Here is a 16,756-nt window from a genome sequence, read left to right as displayed (position 1 = left end):
GCCCTTGTTAGATGTACATGTTTTACTGAGAATGTCAGACTTCATTCTCACATGACTGAGAAAGATAATGTGAATTTATAGAAAATATGCTCTCAGTTTAGCTTATAGATCACCTTCCAAACCTCTGTGGGAAAAGCATGAGAAAATAGTTTTCTCTCAAACATGATTCATGATATCCCAGCAGAAGGCTTTTTCACATGGTAAAATCACCTTAGAACACACCACAATTCCTAAAATGAGTATGTTACCATCAACAAATGATTTATAATGTAACTAAAGTCTTAAAACCCTCTATTAACTGCAATGCTTTTTAATGAGGTGCTATCATGTATTTTGGTCTAAAGCAGCTCTACTGACCTGGTTTCTATGGCTCTACTACAGCTCTGCTGGCCTGGTTCTCTGGCTCTAGATCAGCTCTACTGACCTTGTTCTCTGGCTCTAAAGCAGCTCCGCTGACCTGGTTCTCTGGCTCTAGAGCAGTTTTGCTGACCTGGTTCTCTCCCTCTAAAGCAGCTCTGCTGACCTGGTTCTCTGGCTCTAGAGCAGCCCTGCTGACCTGGTCCTTAGGGTCTAGAGCAGCTCTGCTAACCTGGGTCTCTGGCTCTAGAGCAGTTCTGCTGACCTGGTTCTCTGGCTCTAAAGCAGCTCTGCTGACCTGGTTCTCTCCCTCTAAAGAGCTCTGCTGACCTGGTTCTCTGGCTCCAAAGCAGTTCTGCTGACCTGGTTCTCTGCCTCTAGAGCAGCTCTGCTGACCAGGTTCTATGGCTCTAAAGCAGCTCTGCTGACCTGGTTCTCTGGCTCTAGAGTAGCTCTGCTGACCTGGTTCTTTGGCTCTAAAGCAGTTTTGCTGACCTGGTTCTCTCCCTCTAAAGCAGCTCTGCTGACCTGGTTTCTCTGGCTCTACAGCAGCTCTGCTGTCCTGGTTCTCGGCCTCTAGAGCAGCTCTGCTGACCTGGGTCTCTGGCTCTAGAGCAGCTCTGCTGACCTGGGTCTCTGGCTCTAGAGCAGCTCTGCTGACCTGCTTCTTAGGCTCTAGAGCAGCTCTGCTCACCTGAGTCTCTGCACTCACGATGCATGCACCCTATTTCAAGAAAATATATTTAAAAATAATATAAGTTTATTATAAGTACAAATATATTATTTGTATGAATATCTTCGATAATCTCTTGCCCTAATATGTATATTAAAGACACATGCATATAATTTTGAAACATACATTTTTTTTTGCGGTAGTCGCACACCCGGCGCGCCCCAGCACGTATAGGACGTCACACGGGACCCGCCACCGCGCAAGCATCTCGTACCGTAATGCACATGTGTCGCGAATGCGTGGGAGCAGGAGTCGCGGACTGGTCGCATACCAATCGCGCACATCACGTAACATTAAATGTACATGATGTAACTGAAAAACACGCAGCCTTCGCACACCGAACGTGGATCCTTCACGACTTTTCTAAAATGGCGGCTCGAATCCGCGCACCCACCGTGATGTGTACGCTTTGAGTGCGCGACTCCAAAAAAAAAATGGAAAAATGTTTTTAAAAAAGAAAATAATATAAATATATTACAATAAAAAACAAAAAATGTATCAATATTTCAGTTCTTTTAAATGTTTTTTTCGCAATTTTCAGAAAAATAGATAATGTTATTTCATGAATAAAATATGTATAAATAAACAGTTAAAAAACTGTAGAAAATCAGTACAAAAAAATAGGTATAACTACTATCACACTTAAAAATTAGCGTTTAAAAACGCTTTGAAATTCACTGAAAAAAACATAGATTTCAGAGAGATTATAGTTAGAAATTAGCATTTAAAAAATCTTAGAAATTCACAGAAAAAACCATAGGTTTCAGGGGTGTTATAGTTAGCTGGCCATTTCACTCGTACAAAACCATAGAAATTCCTGCGTTATAGTTAGTTCTACTAACTATAACTTGCGCGCCCGCAATGCACTGCTGATGATGTCACATATTGCATCATTCATGACATGGTCAGTGACATCACTGATGACATCATCCAGTGAATGTGGTTTAGTTTGAAATTTAAATATGTATTAAAGATATATATATATATATGCCACAAGGAATCGCCTCACCAACCGCAGGGCATCTAAGTGCAAGAGACGAACACGGACCCAGAGTGAGTGCTTAGTGGTTTTTATTAAATCAAAAACCCAATAGCTGCCATGACGCGTTTCGGCCAGAGGCCTTGATCACAAATATATATATATATATTCACTTAAAAAACCATAGGTTTCACACATGTTATAGTTAGCTGGACATTTCCCTCGTAAAAAACCAATGAAATTCCTCCGTTATAGTTAGTAAAGGGAACTATAACTCACGCGACCGCAATCCACTGCTGAGGACGTCAGATATTTCATCACTGTATTTATTCACTTATTTACCCATTTTTATTTCCTTTAACCTTTAGCTATACATATTTAATAAATATTTATTTTACAGAAAGACACATATGTCATCAGTGATGTAATATCTGACGTCATCAGCAGTGGATTGCGGTCGCGTGAGTTATAGTTCCCTTTACTAACTATAACGGGGGAATTTCATTGGTTTTTTACGAGGGAAATGTCCAGCTAACTATAACATGTGTGAAACCTATGGTTTTTTAAGTTAATTTGCAAGGTTTTTTAAATGCTAATTCCTAACTATAACATGTGTGAAACCTATGGTTTTTTCAGTGAATTTGTACGTTTTTTTAAATGCTAAGTTATGTATTTATTTAATTTTTTTAAGGTTTTTTACCGTGCGCGTACCGTGTGCCCACAGAGCGCGCACGGTGCGCAAAGCGCACCTTGCGTGCTCTGTGGGCACACGGTGCGCTTCGCGCACCGTGCGCCCACGTTACGCCGTTCGCGTAATTTTCCCGTTTCTACCTTGCGCGCACGGTAAGCGCACTCCGCGATTTTTCGTAAAAATATTAAAAACATTTATGGCCCTTGGGGGTCCTTTGGGGACCCCCTGACAATGGCTAGGGGGTCAGGAACTGTCCACCCTGCCCCCTTTTCATGTTCTCCACCTTTATTTTTCACCTCCCTCGGACTGCGAGAGACAAAATGGCGGCCGACACTTCCTGGTTTCGACCGATTCGAATGTTTACTAAGATCTAACAAGCAATCAGAATTGCGCTCGCGCACGGCAGGGTGCGCTTACCGTACGCGCACGGTGCGCGCCTATAGATATATATATGCTTTTAAATGCTATTTTCTCAGAAAATACTGAACAGATTTACACCAGACCTGCAAAAGGCACATCCCTGACCTGAGGACTACCTCTCTGCCAAATTTCAAGGTTTTCTGTTCAGCCGTTCGGGCTGTAGCGCGGACTAAAGGTCCTATGGGAAAATGCATGGGGAAAACGCGTTTTGGGACCCCCCCTTTTTCTCAGCCCCCGCTTGACGAATTCACCCGAGACTTTCAGGGAAGGAGCGGAGCGGAGCGCCCCACCTATTTTGAACATTTCGCGAGGATTCGTCAATCGACGCAAAAGTTATTCCAAATAGAATGTTGCGGATTTCCTATGGAAACACGGTCCTAACTATAAGTATCTACTGGCGACCGCCAGTAGATTATATATATATATATATATATATATATATACCAATCTGTATTGAAGATTGAGTGGATATATAACTGTCTGGATGGGGGATTTAGTAGCTGTCTGACTGTCTGTCTTTATTAAATCAGCTCACGACCCGGCGGACTTGTGCCTGGGGTGTTGGAACCTATGCGAGGACCCAGGGAGATGTGAGGACTCATTTTACACTGAATACAGCGCGCCCTGCTCTGCAGCACAACGAAGCCAAATGGATTTTTCATCATCAAGTTTCCCCACGCATCACCCGCCCAGAGATGATGCATTCTGGGAGTTGTAGGACTTACCTAACTACATCAGGTGAGCGATCACATGGTGGGGGAGGTGTTTCTCGCCAATCAAGGGAGGACTGCAGTATCATTCAAAAGTGGTGGCGAGAGGTGAATTCAATGTAGCAGTGGCATCTGAGGAAGACACTATGTCGAAATGCATTATGCCAGAACTGCATTCCAATTAAAGATCTTTTCCTGGATTCCCCGTGTGGCCTCTTCCTTCTGCTTGCTGGTGGTTTTGTGTGGTTATTATCGCGTCAGCCAGAGACGCGTTAAGGGGCCCCGTTCTATCAAGTTGGCTGGAGGCATTACTGGTGTCTGCGCAAGCAGTTGTTCGTCGCCCAAGGTATTGGATTGCTCCAGCCCACCTCCTGAGTATGGGTCAAGCAAGGGACTCTCCCAGCTGGCAGCTCGCGACTTCACGAGGAGTACTGATTTATTAAATCAGCTCACGACCCGGCAGACTTGTGCCTGGGGGGTTGGAACGTATGCGGGGACCCAGGGAGGTCTGAGGATTAATTTTACACTGAATACAGCGCGCCCTGCTCTGCAGCACACCGAAGCCACAAGGATTTTTCATCATCAAGTTTCCCCACGCATCACCCGCCCAGAGATGATGCATTCTGGGAGTTGTAGGACTTACCGAACTACATCAGGTGAGCAATCACATGGCGGGGGAGGTGTGTCTCTCCAACCAAGGAAGGACTGCAGTATCATTCAAAAGTGGTGGCAAGAGGTGAATTCAGTGTAGCAGTGGCATCTCTTTGGTGGCCAACTACCCCTCCTGTTATCTCCAGTACGTCCCACACAGTGGGATTGCTAAGAGGTCTTCGGAGGCCACGCCCCCTTTCTCCACCACTCTGCAAACGTTCTCCTGGCACACTACGGGTTGGGGGATGAAGTCCACTTTACTCCTGAGGGACTTTGGGGGCCAAGAAGCCCTCTTGGTACATCCTGTAAGTCCTACACAGAGGAATTCATGAGAGCTGGTCATAGGCCCAGCCTCCTTTCTGCACCACTCTGCAAACACGACTACTACCTTATAGTTAAAAATTAGCATTTAAATAACCTTTGAAATTAATTGAAAAAAATATAGGTTTCAGGGACGATATAGTTAGAAATTAGCATTTAAAAAAACCTTAGAAATTCACTGAAAAAAACACAGGTTTCAGGGACGTTATAGTTAGTTGGACATTTCACTCGTACTAAACCAGAGAAATACGGCCATTATAGTTAGTTGAGCTAACTATAACTCACGCCCCCGCAATGCACTCCTGAAGACGTCACATATTACATCACACATGACATGGTCAGTGACATCACTGATGACATCTTTGAGCCCCCGGGTGTGCCAGGTCCCGGGAGCTATGTGGAAATTATATGCGGGGGACTGCCACCTCCCCGGGGCTTTAAGTAATTAGGGGTGGGGGGGCCTCGCAGGCCTTCCCAAGCCCCGGGGACCACCATCTCCCCGGGGCCATTCACATGTTGGGAGGGGGGGCCGTGGGGCCCCCTCTTGGAGCTCTCCAAGGCCCTGTGGACCACCACCCCCCAGGGTGCAATGTCCCAGAGGTGCCCACCCCCGGGACACTGCCATTTGATATGGCAGGAGCACTGCTCCCACCCTGCCATAGCAAACACTGCTTTGATTCTTAGAAACGAGAGCAGGAAACCTGCTCTTGCTTCCAAGAAGCAAAGCATAATTGCTTTTGGGCAAGAGGAGCTGCATGTCAGCAGCTCCCCTTGTCCAACAATTGTACAGCTTTAGTTTGAAGATGCTTTCCCATCAAGAGATTGGATCCTACGAATGTTTGGATTGGTTGACCTCTGCAAGTTTATATTCAAAGTCAAGAGGAATCATTTGGGTAAGCGTAGGTCTTGCTGCAACACGAAATCGAGTATTGAAATCTCTACAAGAAATTGAATACTTAGTATTGAACGAAACAGAAAGTACAGATATGGTTAAAACTAATATGTTGGATACGTACTATCCCAAAAGGATTCCACATCTGGAAAACATATGTCTCTATGAAGCACTGCAACATTACAGTTTTAACAGAAATGTTACAGAAAATATAAATGAAGAAAAATATGCAGTAATTGGATGTGATGGATGTTTGGTAAAATATGCCAAAGCAAATCTTATTAACCACAGGAAACTCAGTTGTGAAACTCCAGATAATGGGGAATTTTTCTATTTAGCACTTCTGCAACTCTCTTGGAGATTTTGACTGCCATGAAGATTCTTTTAATGCATGTAATGATAGCATTCAATGCACAATTTTTCCAACTTATCTACAAATGTTAAATGATGAGATTGAACAAGAAACTACTATTGCAGCTGAAATAGCTAGAGACAGTTCTCAAGATAGTCAAAGTTCTGCTCCACTACGTCAAGATCCACAAGACAACCAATTTTTGAAAATGAAGACGCAATAGCCATGAATGAAGTAGAAACAGCAATGCAACAAGCACAACAGGATATTATTGAGTTGGGAAACTTTGAACAAAAACTAAACATTGAATAAAAAGAAGCATATCAGCAAGTGACAACAGATATATCAGCAAGTGACAACAGATACAGCATGGTTTACAGCATGAACAAAAATTATCATTGCACATCATTTAAACCTATTCAAATGTACATCAGTGGGCAAGCTGAAACAGGAAAAAGTTACTTAATTAAAGTTTTGACCAGTTATGTACACAAAACCACTGAATCACATGTATCTTGTGTTGTAACCGCTCCAACTGGGTTATCAGCACACAACATTAAAGGGATTACATTACATTGATTACTCATGCTACCAGTTGAACACTAAAATAGGTTGGAATATCACAAGCTATCTGGAGAAGCTTGTAATGAAGTTTCAAGAGTACTCAAGATAATGAAACGTCTAATCATTGATGAGGTGAGCATGGTCTCAAACTTAATACTTGCCTTTGCACATTTAAGAATGCAACAGATTTTAAAAACAGAATATGATGTTCTATTTGGAGGAAAACATGTAATTCTATTCGGCAACCTGCTACAACTTACTCCTGTAAAAGGACAACCTGTTTTTAAAACACTTCTCCATGAAGACACTAAGAAATCTTTGGAAGGTATTAGGAAATGTCAACATTTGGTCTCATTTTGAATATAAAGAACTTATTAAGAATATGTGACAAGCAAGTGATGAACATTATGGAAACATTCTTCAAGATATAAGAATTAGTGTTTTAACAAAACATGGAAAAGAAGCTTTACAAAGTCGGCTTTTAACGAACTTGTTTCCAAATGAAAACATTGCACCTGAAATAATATACAAAAAAATTGGAGACAAGAAGGCCATAATTTGCCTAATGTCTACACTGCAAGAGTGTTCTACATGCAATCAAGAACTTTTGAAATTGAAAAAACAACCAATACTGAAAATGGAAGCTATCCATAAAATGGAACACAAAGGAGTTACTATTCTTCTCTCAGAGAAATTACAATCAAAATTGGATTCTTTCGAAAAGTTGGTGTCTAAGACTGCAGGTTTAGAAAATACTTTATATGTATGTGTAAACTGTCGGGTAATTTTATGGCGTAATTTGAATGTAGAAGAAGGTTTAGTAAATGGAGCAATGGGAAAACTTCTTGATTTTGTACATTTTCAGAACAGAGATGGAATTGAATTTTTGAAGATTAAATTTGATCAGATTGAAGAGGTAAAACGGATTGGATGTTGTACTGTTCGTTTTTTGCTTGAAAAAGACTTGAATGTTCGTAGAAAACAGTTTCCTCTTTCTTTAGCATATGCTGTAACCATTCATAAATTTCAAGGTTTAAGTGTAGACAGTGCTTTAGTACATATTGGAAGTACAGTGTTTAAAGAAGGCATGGCATATGGTGCATTGTCTCGAGTAAGAACATTATCTGGTTTGTATTTGATTGATTTTGATGAGAAAAAGATTAGTGGTGATGTAATTTGTGTAAGAGAGTACAATCGGTTAAGAAGACTTTATGCTCCTAACTTAGGTAAATATCCCGTATATAAGAAACCTGTAGTGTGTCCAAAACGGAAATATGACAAATATTCCACTGAGATTAAAAAAAGAAAACAATTCAACAGAATGATGACACTGCAAAGAAAATGAAAACAGACACCGCTGATGATATTGTAGGATACCAGTTAGAAAATAGTTCAGGTATCAACTGCAATGCTAATGTAATTGTGAATGTTGTGTTTTATCTAGAGCTTCCTCATCATTAAATTATGGAAAATCGAAATAAAGATTCTGTTCTTTACTACATTATATTTGTCAAAAGTTGGTAAGTGATAGAACTAAAATCCATACTGCTTCTGGCATTCAGCATCTTTTGGATATATGTACTGGATCATTGAAATTTACATTGAATGTACAAGATGCACAAGAATTTCTTATGTTTATGCTTACAGTATTGGAAGATGAAGGAATAGAAATTGAAAATTTGTTTGGACTAAGTTACAGATGGGATCATAAATGTGAAGAGTGTTCATTTTCTTCTACCACTGAAATAGACACTGAACGATTCATATATTTGACAATACCAGATTGCAAATCAGTGTCTTTTAACAAATTAGTAAAAACAGCTAATCAAGATATGAAATGTTCTCATTGTACGTCAGCGCCAGCCTCTAGCGAGCTAAACTTGTGTGCGGACATGTTGGACCCAGACGATGTCCTGCATCCGTGCTCCTCTGACTGGGCCCCCTCCGAGAAGGTCGCCCAGTATGTGGCCAGTAGGATCTGCCGCCCTCTTGAGCCTACAGCTCGCAGTTGCCTTAAGGCAGAGTGCCCCGTCCTTCCTTGGAGGGGAAGGTAGCCACCACTCCTGAGATTGACCCCAGAATGGCTACCTTTTTACAAAAATTTGTCAAAGACCCCAAGAAAGGCATCGACAGGTCCTGTCAAGACAAACTACTGGATGTCTTGGGGCCCACTACCAAAATCTTAGATATGGCCAAAGAGGCCAAGGTCTCGGGCTCTCTCATATCCCCCGAACACCTCTCTTCCTGGGCCCAGCGTGTAGTGGTGTTCCTTGGGAACGCCAACTGCGCGCTTTCCACAGAATGGCGCAGGTCCCTTCCCATCAAGGTTGACCCCAAGCTTGGGGACCTGGCGGACACTGAAGCGGGCCCAGTCGCACAGGGTGACCTCTTTGGCGAACCCTTTATCAAGGAGCTAGGGAGGTTCGTCAACACCTTTACCTCACTAGATAGAGCGCAGACTTCCATCAGAAAGGTGTTTTGCCCTCGTGTTTTCCGCGGGGCCGGGCGAGGTAGGGGGCGCTCGTCCGGCCGTCCAAATCAGCACAGAGGGCAAGGCTCCAATCAAGAACAATATCAGGATCAAGCCCGCTTTGGAAACTTTTACCCCACCTGTGGACGCCGAGGCAAGAACAGAGGTGGCAGAGGAGAACGCGGCTCCAATTCTTTCGGTGAGTGTTCTCCCTTCTTCCCTTCTAAAAGTGGGGGGGGGGGATGCAGTCTGGCGCATTTTTTCCCAATGTGGACTTCCAACACGGGGGATGCTTGGGTTCTGCAGACAGTAAGGGGCTTTAACATAGAGTTTCAGGGGACTCCTTTGCAGCTCGTCCCTCCCCACCCACTCTGCTTTTCCGAGGCAGACGCCGTTCTGGTCGACCAGGAGGTCCGTTCCCTTCTAGACAAATGGGCGATAGTAGAAACCCTGCTGCACCCCAGAGGTTTCCTCAGCAACCTCTTCCTCGTAGACAAAGTGGATGGGGGTCAGCGTCCGGTCATAAATTTGCGCGAATTCAACGAGTGGCTGGTTTACCGCCACCTCAAGATGGAGGGGATCCATCTTCTTCGCGACATTCTCCATCCGGGCGACTGGATGGCGCGCCTCGACATCAAGGACGCTTATTTAGCGATACCCATCTTTCCCAATCACCACCAGTTCCTGCAGTTCCCTTGGCGCAACAAAACTTACGAGTTCTCCACCCTTCCCTTGGGCCTGTCCTCCACCCCCTGGTGTTTCACTAAGGTTTTGCGGCCGGCGATAGAGCGCTTCCGGGCGTCGGGCATGACACTCATTGTCTACTTAGACGACATTCTGCTAATGGCGCAGGATCCTCGAACCCTTTCTCGTCACCTGCAAACTGCAGTGTATCTTCTTCAGAACCTAGGGTTCGTGATAAACGAAACCAAGTCCACTCTGATTCCGTCCCAAAGGGTAGTTTTTCTCGGTTCCTTAATAGATTCAGTGGAGTCTACTCTCAGCCTTCCAACTCGCAAGATGACGAAAATTCGCCACGAGATTTGGAGGGCTTTATCCCGGACTCGGATTTCCCCCAGACAATTAGCTCGGGTGGTGGGCCTTCTTTAGGGCTTTATCCCAGACTCGGATTTCCCTCAGACAATTAGCTCGGGTGGTGGGTCTTCTTTCGGCCTCCATTCAAGCTATCTTCCCAGGTCCGCTCCACTACAGGGCACTTCAACGACTCAAAGCGGCGCACCTCCGCAAGGGCCGCCCTTACTCCCACAAGGTGGGTCTGACACTGGAAGCCAGGGAAGAGCTTCAGTGGTGGTTCTCCAACATGGAAGCCTGGAATGGTCGGGCCATTTTCGGGTCCGCGCCAGACATCGTTATCGAGTCCACGCGAAGGGTGTGTGGTCTCCGTCGGAGCAACAATTACACATCAACTGTCTGGAGCTTTTGGCAGGATTGTTCGCGATCAAATGCTGGACTAAGGACTCGATTCACTCCTGCGTCCTTCTCAAGATGGATAATATCTTGTCTGTCCGATATATCAATCATCTGGAAGGCACTCGCTCGAGAGCTCTTTCAGACCTGGCTGCGAACTTCTGGCAGTACTGCCTGGACCGTCAGATCTCCGTCACAGCGGAGTACCTGCCCGGGCAGGACAACCAAGTGGCAGACTTTCACTCTCGCCACTTCCACGATCTGAGCCTCTGGAAACTACACCCGGGAGTGTTCGCAGATCTCCAGAGTCTTTGGGGTCCCTTCTCGGTGGACCTTTTTGCCTCTCGCCTGGATCACCAGCTTCCCCAGTTCTACAGCTGGAGGCCGGACCCTCTGGCGGAGCAGACGGACGCGTTCCTCCAGGATTGGCGGACCGAAGCGGGCTATGCCTTTCCCCCGTTCACGATGATAACTCGGGTCTCAGCCCAGGTTCGACGCCAAGAAGCGAGCATTGTGCTCATTTCGCCGATCTAGAGGTCTCAAGTGTGGTTTTCGGTTCTACTGGAACTTTCCTGGAATTCTCCAATCCTACTTCCCCTCTTTCCAGCTCTTCTTCTCAATCCGGACGGGTGTCCTCACCCGTTGATAGAGCAGGGCTCCCTGGCTCTCATGGCATGGCGGATTACAGGGGACGATGGGCGGTCCTAGGCCTTTCGGGAGCGGCTGAGAGTTTCTTGTTCAAGGCCTGGGCAGACAGCCCCCTCAAACGTTATCGATCCACCTGGAGAAGGTGGTGTCGTTGGTGTCTGCGACGGAGTATCAATCCCGTGGCAGCTGATGTGACTGCCATCTTGAATTTTCTGGCCTCCCTAGCAGAAGACTGTCTCGCTTACAGAACCATCAATACCTTCAGATCCGCCATTTCCGCTGGTCACGCTTTAGTTGATGGTTCACCTGTTGGAGAACATCCTTTAGTTTGTCGTCTCCTTCGGGGTATACGTCTCTTGCTTCACCCGGAAGCTCGTTACTCGCAGTTGTGGGATGTCAACAGGGTGTTGAACCTATTCCAATCCTGGCAACCAAATAGATTCCTCTCCAGTAAGGAACGGTCAGCGAAGCTCGCCATGCTACTGTGTCTGATCTCCTGCAGACAGGTTTCGGACGTCAGGGCTCTGAACGTGTCCGGTAGAATGTTCTACCCCGCCGGTGTAACGTTCACCATACGTAGACGCACTAAGTGCGGTACGACTTCGGTCTCCTACCCCGCTTTTCCGGACTCCCCAAAATTATGTGTAGTTGCGTGTCTCAAAGCTTACGAGGAGATGACAGAGGAATTCAGGCCTCCTGGGGAACGCCAGTTGCTCATAGCGCTCAAAAAGCCCCACAAGGCGGTGTCTTCCCCCACGATTCCTGTTGGGTTCGATGGATAATGCAAGAAGCAGGCATCGATTTACGAGCGTTTGGTGCTCATTCTACCAGAGGAGCTATGGCCTCTAAAGCTTTTACCCCGGGAGCTCGTCTGGAGGACATTCTGAATGCTGCGGATTGGTCTTCAGACTCTACCTTTAAACGGTTTTACTTCAAACCGGTGGTTGACATGGCTCATTTGGTTGTGAGCAAGCTTTAAACGAGCATAATCCTCGCCTCCGGTCCTGACATAGAATGAAGAATTTCCTAGCTAACTTAATGGAAAGTTTCAATTCTATTAAGGACTCGGAGGCGAGGATTATCCCACCCAGGGTACAACTTCGTTGACTACTTTCCCTCCCTTGTATTGGAGTAAGTACGTTGTTTTAGTACTGCTGTTTTGATGCGATTTTGCTGTATTGTGATTATATACATGCTTCGACGTTTTTCTCTCCTCAGGGCTAAGCCTTAGCCACTACTGTCGCTCACGCTTTTTTTTTAATTTCCAGGGAACTCAAGCAAACAAGACTCCTGATGCGAATTTACTGGCTGACCGAGCGACGAAAGAGGAAGCATGGTCAGGGACAGAGGACTATCAGCACCCTGGGGACTCCTGATCGGTGCACTGGATGGGACACTCTATCTGTGGACACTCTATTGCTTTGATGTCATTCCCTATGGTTCATGGGAATAGTAGTTGTTTGACTTTAAAGTGGCTGCTATTCAATAAAGTGAAGAAAGAATAGCATAATCCTCGCCTCCGAGTCCTTAATAGAATTGAAACTTTCCATTACGTTAGCTAGGAAATCTTTCATTCTTTACTACTTTTTCTCGACAGGGCGGACTGCATAATTCCATGGACCACCAGTCATATGACCGGATCTGAATGCCTCTGCCAAATAATAAGATTTCAGTTTTTACCTCCATTAAGTTGCAGAACGTTCTGCTTCATCCAAGATGCCACAGCATGCAGACAGACATAGAACCTGGCTCTTGTTTTGACAATATTGGGTGTTATTCGCATACAACCTTTTGAAATATATATTCTAGGAAGGTGTAGCCACTCAACTGCAATACCTTTTTACAGATGAGTTCTGATGTCACAATGCCAAAATAAAAGGCAAGTCACAGAGCATAATTAAAGCTGCATTTGAAAAAATGAAAACAATTCTTGGCTTTTCCTCCTTCCTTGTTTTGCTAGATGAACAGCAATAAACAGAAAGGAGATATTTGAACAACATTTATTATTTCCACGCTTAAGGTAATTATAGGAAAGACTGTCGCTCTGTATGTTTCTTCGCATTCTGAGTTAGTTTTTTGTTTTTTTTGTTTTTTAAATCGAACTTGTATTATACAGATTCCAATATGTTTTATTTCTGCAACAAATACCCAACTGCTTTTTAGTGTGTTTAATTCTCCACTAGCAATTCTAATTGTATTCCTCATGTTCACAAATATCTTATCTCTTTCATGTGAAAGAGCACCACACCAAGGATATAAGATGATTGTGGAACGATTTATGTTGTGACTATGATTTACAGGATTAAAGTTCCCTCCTGCTGTACATTGGGATTTTGCAGTCACCTCGAAGTTCCATGACCTAATAAAGGAACTCCTCTGTAACTTGCAATACCCTTATAATGTATGGCAAGGATTATTTTGTAACATATATGTCTGTAGGGGCACAATGAGCATTATCCCAGTATTTCCACATCAAAAGACCAGCTGCAGCCTAGAAGATGTATTTTAAAACTGGCATCACACAGGCAGGAAAGGAGTGTCTGCTGAACATAGAATGATTTGTGAAAAAATGTAGAGGATTACACTTGCATGCCAATATACGTTTGGAGCTCGTAAGCTTCAACTAAAGTAGTACTCATACCCGATGCAAGCTGCTGACAAACTGTTACTGTAAATCACATTACAGTGAAATAAAGGATTAGGTTACTTTACCTTAAAAGCATCTGTTTGTGGCATGTAGTGCTGTAGATTCATAAACTCTGCATACTTCTGCCATCTAGTGTTGGGTCCAGAGTTGTGCAAGTTGTTTTTCTTCGAAGAAGCCTTTTGAGTCATGCGGTTGAGTGACTTCTCCGCTCGGTGATACTGTGCATGCGTATCGACTCCATTGTTAGATTGTTTTCCCGCAGGCGGGTGAGAAAGGAGTGTAAGAAAGCGATGTCCATGTAAATGTCCACCGTAAATATATAATGTAACTACAATGGCCACAGGCAACTCAGGAGGAGGTAGGACGCATGTGAATCTACAGCACTACATGCCACGAACAGATGCTTGCTGGGTTAGTAACATAATCCGTTCAATGGCATGTGTGACTGTAAATACACTTGCTCTACATCGACTGTAAAGCAGTTCCTTCTTAGAAGCGGTGGCTAGCCTATTAAAGTTGCAGTAGTTTGAAAAAGGGTACGTAGCACTGCCTGACCTACATTGGCTTGTTGGTGTGCTAAGACATCCCCACAGTAGTGTTTAGTGAAGGTGTGTGGTGTAGGCCGTGTAGTTGCCTTACAAATCTCAGCTATGGAAATGTTTCCGCGAAAGGCCATAGTGGCTCCCTTTTTACGAGTGGAGTGTGCTCTTGGCATAACAAGTAAAGGTCTTTTGGCTTTAATGTAGCAATTTTTAATACATTTGACTATCCATCTGTCCATGCCTGATTTTGATATTGGGTTGCCTTTATGGGGTGCAGAAAAGGCTACAAAAAGTTGTTTCGTTTTCCTGAAGGTTTTAGTTCTATCTATATAGAACATCAATGCTCATTTGACATCCAAGGTATGAAGAGCTCTTTCTGCAACTGATCTATTTGTGGCTGTCCCCATACTTGAAAGAAAGGTTGAAGAAGTTGAGGATGAAGTTCCCACTCGTGAATCTGTTGTCTCTGACGACTCAACAGATCCGCAACCTGATTTTGAACTCCTGGTAGATGTTCTGCTAGTAGGTAGATTTTTTGAGGAATGGCCCACCTCCATATGCTCTGCGCCAGCCGGGAGAACTGTAAGGAGTGTGTTCCTCCCTGTTTTTGAATGTAGTACATGGCTGTCATATTGTCTGTGCGGACTAAGACAGCCTTGCCTGATAAAAAAATGGCTATCAACTCCAGATGGTTTATGTGGAGTAGCTTCTGTTGTGGTGTCCACTTGCCCTGTACTGTGTGCTCTGACAAATGAGCTTCCCAGCCGGTGAGGGATGCGTCTGTAGTTAGTACTACCTGAGGATCTGGCTCGAGGAACGGCCGTCCTTTGGAAAGGTTATTGGTGTTCCACCACTGCAGAGAGCAATGTGTCTGGCCGTCGACCACCACCAGATCTGTTAATTGACCTTGAGCCTGGTTCCACTGGCTTGCTAAGCACTCTTGCAGGGGGCGCATCTGGAGTCTTGCGTAGGGTACTACGGAAATGCAAGATGCCATCATTCCAATTAGTTGCATGAACACTCAAGCTGGTAGTGAGTGTTGCGGTTGAAATTTTTGTATAAGAGCTTGCATGCTTTATATTCTTATTGCATCGGGGGATGCAAGTCCTTTGGAGGTGTCTATTGTGGCACCCAGATACTGTTGAGACCGGGATGGTTGGAGGTGCGACTTTGTTTTGTTTATAGTGAAACTGAGTTTGTGTAAGAGGTGAATGGTCTTGTGTGTGTACTAGACACATTGCTGGTATGACTTGGCTTTTATTAACCAGTCGTCCAGATATGGGAAGACATGGATGTTTTCCCTTCTCAAGTGTGCTGCTTCTACCGGGAGACACTTTGTGAAGACTGTGGTGCTGTAGTGACTCCGAAGGGGAGGACTTTGAATTGGTAATGCTGACCGCCCACTACAAACCGAACGTACTTTCTGTGAGCTTGGTGAATGGGAATGTGAAAGTAGGCATCCTTGAGATCTAGGGTAGCAAGGAAATCACCTTGTTTTAGCAGAGGAAGGACCTGCTGTAATGTGACCATATGGAAGTGGTCTGACTGTATGCAAAGGTTCAGGGGTCTCAGGTCCAGTATAGGTCTGAGGGAGCCGTCTTAGTTGGGAATAAGGAAATATAGAGAGTAAACCCCTGTGTTTTGATGGTGTAGTGGAACTAGTTCTATAGCAAGTTTTAGCAGTAGAGTGACAACCTCCTGTTTTAGGAGTGTGAGATGCTCTTGTGACATGGGATACTGTTTGGGTGGTATTGTTGGAGGAGTGGAAGTGAGCTCCAGGCAATAACCTGACTGAATTATTTGTCTCACCCACCTGTCTGTTGTGATGGAGTTCCAGACAGGTAGGAACTGTTGTAATCTCCCCCCGACAGGAGTGGAATGGTCTGGGGGGAGGGAAGGGAAGTCACTGCTTGGGGGCAGAGGCGGTACGGGTGTTGTTACCGCTGCCTCTACCTTTAGTATTGTTGCCTCTGTATCCTCCTCTGTAATAACCTCTATTGGGTGAGGATTGGGTGGGAGTTTTGTAAGAAGAGGAGGCAGTATTGGTAGGAAAAGTTGTTGAGGCACCCCTGTACGAGGAGCGACGAAAGGACGCTCTGGGAGTTAGATTTTGTAAAGCTCCCATGGATTCTGCAGCGTCAGTGTCGTTTTTCATTCTTTCGAGAGAGGTATCAACCGTGGGACCGAACAGATGTTGTTGGTCAAGGGGTTGATTGAGAATACTGGTTTTTACTTCTGGTTTGAAACCAGACATATGCAGCCAGGCATGCCTGCGTAAAAGTATGCCGGTATTTATTGCCCTTGAGGCTGTGTAAGCAGCATCTAGAGCGCAACGGATTGAAGTCTTAGTA

At 44.7% G+C, this 16,756-nt stretch overlaps 1 protein-coding gene across 2 annotated transcripts in view; it reads right to left on the bottom strand.

Moving 5' to 3' along the window:
• MTCL2 (microtubule crosslinking factor 2) overlaps positions 1–16,756 on the bottom strand; it is a 1,546,820-nt gene that overhangs the window by 1,342,875 nt on the left and 187,189 nt on the right. The gene's annotated exons all lie outside the window — the stretch shown is intronic.

The sequence above is a fragment of the Triturus cristatus genome, chromosome 7 (assembly GCF_964204655.1).
Source record: "Triturus cristatus chromosome 7, aTriCri1.1, whole genome shotgun sequence".
In the NCBI taxonomy this organism is placed as follows: Eukaryota; Metazoa; Chordata; class Amphibia; order Caudata; family Salamandridae; genus Triturus; species Triturus cristatus.
The sequence above is the reverse complement of the archived record's forward strand: the minus strand, read 5'-3'. Positions and strand labels throughout refer to the sequence as shown.